Raw genomic sequence first — 5,177 nt, 5'->3', positions numbered from 1 at the left:
CAAGACCTACATATTTCAAATCCTATCTATTGAACTTCCTTTGTTATACCTGATGTTTCTGCCCAGACTCCTCATGATGAATTTCGTCTGGGTCAGCCTAGTGCACAATCTTTTGATGTTTTTCTTAAACTGCCCTCAATGGTCCATAAATAACCACCAGCAGACACATCATCAAAGGAGTTTCACAGCTGACAAACTAAAGACTCCATCCGCGGTGGGTTAAAGAGCAACCGTGAGAACTGTTGAGGCCACGTCTCCTTGCTAATGAAGATCAAAACTGTTGCCTCCGGACCAGACACAAAAGGACAAGTACCGCAGGATCCCACTGCTCTGGGGTACCTAGACAAATCAGAGACGGGAAGTAGAATGCTGGTTACTAGGGACGGGAGGTGGTGAGGCATGAACAGTTAGTGTTTAATGGGGGCAGAGTTTCAGTTGGGAAGATGAGAAAGTTCTAGAGATGGATGGTGGTGATGGCTGTGCGGCACTATGAAGGTTCTTATGGCCGCTGAAACGCACACTTAAAAGTAGGGTTAAGTGGTAAATTTTGTCCTGGGCACACTTCCTGCAAGACACATTTCCTGAGAAAGGCAATGCCCTGTGCCACCTTTTGTGGTCGTACAGAGAAAAGAAGGGCCATGCAAGGTGTCCCCTTTCTTGCAGGTCTCCCCGAGATGTCAAACCCAGCCTATCTGAGGACTCTGGTTCCAGAACATTAGGATCAAAATGATTCATGGACCACCCAGGTCGCCTGGTTGTGCCGGCGAAAGCAGTGGGGACTGAGCGGGGACCCAGCTACTGAATGGAAACGGGGCTGGACATCCTCGAGACGGTTTTAGGATTTCACTGAAAGGAACCAGACAGGTCTTATAAAAACTGGTGGGTAGGCTGTTCTGTCATCTCAGGCTGGCCACGGGGCTCTCTCATGCTGATCAGAGACCCTCAACACCACGGTGGGCGGTAAAAACTACAGGTACAAATTATCACTTAATACAACCAAGTACCCCTGGAGACATTTTAAAACCTTGCTACTCAAAGGTGGTCTGCAGAGCAACAGCATGGGCTTCACCTGACCCTTGGCTCAATGTGCAGAAGCCCAGTCCCCTAGACCTTGGGGATGGACAAGATACCCATTTATTTATACTTTGAAGCTTGAGGACTGCTTGAACACCTGACTCCACAGAGAATAACCATGTACTTTAAACTTTATTTATTTTTCTTAATCTCTACACCCAACCCGAGGAGGGAGGGGGCTTGAACTCACGACCCTGAGATCAAGAGTTGCATGCTCTTCTGACTGAGCCAGCCAGGTGCCCCTAACATGTACTTTATAGCGAATAGCTGGGATTTATGTGCTCATGGAAGTAAATCTGTGATGCGGTCCTAGTTTTGTGCTAGGAGGCCATCGCTGGTGCACAGTCCTTGCCCTGGGGAAGGTTGCATTTTGTGCCACTGAGAACCCCAGCCTTTACTGAGGATTTTGGGGGACAGCAAGGGAGGCAGATTTCACACATTCCACCAGGACTCACCCCTGGCAAGGGCTCCACATTGCAAAGGAGGGAGAGGGTAGGTAGGCCGCCAGCCTGGCTTTCCCGTTGACCTGACCCTCCACCCTCTAAGCCCGTGGGGGTTCAGCTCGTCAGTTAAGAAACGTCTCTCTACACGGGAATTCTCTTCGTAGCTAATCAGCTACAAAGAGAATATAATTTCTGTTATTATATCTGTAGTTCTTTTCAATCAAGCTGTTGTGGTCATGTAAAGACATACAGTAAATTGCCCCCAGATTTTAATGTGGGGCAGTAACTCCCTAATTATATGAAAACTCTTTCCCTGCACTCTTGCCTTGACTGATAACCATGGGTAAAAGGAACCAGAACCACTAAGTACTGAGTGTCATCTCTAAGCTGGATCCTGTTTATGCGCAATTAGCTCATCCAATTTCCCCCAATTCTGAGACTATTCCACAGATAGGGCAACAGGCTCAAGAGAAATCACCTAAACTGTGCCGGGTCAACAGGTCACAAAGTGACAGAGCCCACGATTTAAATCCAGATGTATCTGACCCCCAGAGCTCTAGCTCTGACATCCCACGAACTTGCGGACTGAGCCCCAGCCATCAGGCTGGCTGCATTTATATTTACTCGAGTTGACGCAGTCTCGTGGGCCAGGTCACGTCTGCTCTGAGGCCCAAACTGGACACTTATAAAGAGCTTTGTAGGCCACAAGGGTCTTACAGCTGTTCGATGGCATGGGAATGACCAGGCAGCTTAACATCACAGGCTTTTGCATTTCCTGATCTCTCAGGCATCAAAACGAGACAAGAAAGGCTCTTTTTAAAAGGGATTTCCTGATGAACGAAACCTGGGAAGTCCTGCAAATCTTAGGGACTTCTGATCTTGTAGGGATTTTTCCAACCCCTCCCCACTTTCCTCTTTGTCAACAAGAAAATCATTCTTGTGGGTCGGAGACAGGGCAGGGACAGGGACACTCTGCAGCGGGACACTCTGCAGCAGAACACAGCTGCAGCCCCCGTCTCCTGAAATTCTTCTGGGGCACGTCCACCACTGGAGTGGGCTAAGCGTGCTCTTCTGATTAAGAAACCATCCCGCGTGAAGCTCCTGCCACGGCAGCTGACGTCCTCCGTGTCACACAGGCACTACCAGGTGACCTCTCACCGGACGCCAGGGTTTGGCGACGCTTGGCTGAAGCGAGAAAGAACATGACGCAGCCGTAGGCGAGCCATTTTGCCAAAGAGGATTACGACGTGCCTGTCGCGAAGTGAACACCAAAGAAATGACAAAGCTCCTACTTTTCAAGAAAACCTTTCAATACTGTGCAAGAGACCAAAACCAAAACACCCGGTAAAGTGTTGCCAGTGTGATCGGCCACGGGCCACAGCACCACGGCCCTGTCGAGGTTGGTCTGTTCGACGGGAGTCCTGCTGACGGCAGCTCCGAAGGCTCACCCCAGTCTCCGCCTCAGGGTTGGGGGTTCAGTGGCACTTCCCCGTCTTCCTCCCCTCCCAGCCCCCGACTTCTAAACGCAGAGGTTTTGACGGCTCCCGGCACCTAGAGAAAGCCGCAACATGCTGTCTCATCTACTGTCCCTTCTGTCCCTCACAGCCTCCTGAGTGCCTAGCTTCCTGCAGGTTTTCAGTTCTCTTTAGTCTTGTCCACCGTCTTCCCTTTTCCCCAAATCTCTCAGGGGTTTTAAAAGCCCGAGGTGTCACGGCTTTTAAGTTAGCCTCTTAGAAGTGAACCATCTCGGTTCTCACTACACGTGGCACAGCCCAACTGCTAGCAGCACGGGCGGGTCACTGTGACCCGGCCACTTCCTGTGGGACTCAGGTCAACTATTTTATTCATCCTGAGCTTTTAATTTCTCATCCAGGAGATGACAACAGTCAACCTACTTCACTAGCTTGTTGTGAAGATGATACTGGAACAGCTCCTGGCACGGAGCAAGTCGGTGTCACATTTTACCTATCACGACACTTACCCTACTCTCTTCATGGGTGTCTCATTTGTCCATTCTAAGATGGCTGAGGTCAGGGACTGTCTCCGGTCATCTGTGAAACCTCAGGGCTTGGACAGCAGGTGCTTCCAAAGATGCCTGAGGTGAACGGCTGAGAACCTTTCTGGAGGTGAACATAAAGCCTGGATGACAGATGTGGGAAAAGCATCGCAGGCAGGGACAAGGACACAGGGGGCTGTAAGAAGGAGTCCGTGTGGGAGGGAGGAAGGGAAGTGGGGAGGAGACAAGGCTGAAGAAAGGCGATGCTCAGGTCTCTGGGGCCAAGAGCGATCCCAAAGGCTCTGTCTGTCAGAGGGCCAAATGGAGAACGACGCCAGAAGACCGGACACAAATGCCTCGGGTGGGGAGAATTCCCGTTAGCGACGAGACTGGTTAGAAAAACGCAGCCATTACAGCTACAGCAACAGCTACAGCTACTATTCCCAAACCCTTCTTCCTTACAAAGAAAAGGCAATCTTACGATCACACAGAGGCCACGTTTTTTTTTATTGACAATTCATTCTCTACACACGTACAGTATTGCACAAATGACAGGTGGACCGACAAGTGTATTAACAATACGAACTCGCAAGCACCTACAGAGCCACCGCGCTAGGTTTTGGTGCATTCCGTGCCGGGTACTTCAGTAAACAGGACGGACAGAAGTGTGACAGCTACCTCATGAGAACCGGCTTTCAAAAAAAGCAAGTGTTGTAGAACACTTAGTATGTCAAACCCAGGAAAATCACTAAATGACAAAAGGAACACTGTCAAAGAAAAGGTGGTAGTGACAATGTTAGGTTAAGAATTTCACTGAACTTGAGATTCAGAAAACGTACACGTACTGGGAGTTTGAAGAAAAGACCCTCATGTTCGGCCCTCATGAAGACCCTCAACATTCGAGAAGGATATTTCTGGGGCGCTACAGTGTCCTCTCTACTGCAGAAAACATGTCTCATAGCTCTAAAGAAACAAGACGGTAATTCACATGAGTGGGTTTTAAAATACGATTCTTCTCACTCAAAATAAAATAAACTAAATAATGATCTTTGTCAAATTACAGGAAAATCTTATCAGAATGCCAACCAGATAGAGAAGCCAGTCCACACGCTGAGCGTTGCTGCCTGCCTCAGACTGTGGAGCCGGCGTGTCCCCTACACAGAAGGGGACACGAGAGTGGTCCCAGCTCCGCTGCTACAGAGCCTACGGTGTGAGGGTGGACAGAAGTCCTTCAGCTTCCCCGGGGGTTGTACCCCAGGTACAGAATTGAGGGGTGGACTGGATGGCTTTTCAGACACCTTTCAACCAAAAGGATCTAAGCCAGCTTGAGACTCCACCGTGGAGGGGACACTGAGGGTGGCAAAAGAAATGGATTAAAAATGGTGGGTTAAATAATTCTTACCTTTAGATGACACTGCTCGGAACCTTTCTGCACTGCAGTTCAAGGAAACCTTTGCTCAATACTTTCGTCTGCCAGCTGCTGCTAAGGGGTAAAGCAAATGAGGCATCTGACAATGAAATTTGGGACAAAAATGTAGAAACGCTGTACCAAGTTTGGGTAGAAAAAACAGTGCACTCCCGCGTCCCGCCAGCAGTCAGGATCTTCCGCCTCTGAACTTTAAGAGCCATCAATCTGGTTGGTAGATGCACATTCGCACCATTCA

General features: G+C 49.3%; 1 long non-coding RNA gene across 1 annotated transcript; it reads left to right on the top strand.

Moving 5' to 3' along the window:
* The first annotated feature begins 4,019 nt into the window (after positions 1 to 4,019).
* On the top strand, positions 4,020 to 4,882 carry LOC131491982 (uncharacterized). Its single transcript, XR_009251759.1, has 2 exons — positions 4,020 to 4,721; positions 4,772 to 4,882. It is a non-coding gene; the product is annotated as an uncharacterized LOC131491982 (long non-coding RNA).
* The last annotated feature ends 295 nt before the right edge of the window (positions 4,883 to 5,177 follow it).

The sequence above is a fragment of the Neofelis nebulosa genome, chromosome 12, assembly GCF_028018385.1.
Source record: "Neofelis nebulosa isolate mNeoNeb1 chromosome 12, mNeoNeb1.pri, whole genome shotgun sequence".
Lineage (NCBI taxonomy): Eukaryota > Metazoa > Chordata > Mammalia > Carnivora > Felidae > Neofelis > Neofelis nebulosa.
The sequence above is the reverse complement of the archived record's forward strand: the minus strand, read 5'-3'. Positions and strand labels throughout refer to the sequence as shown.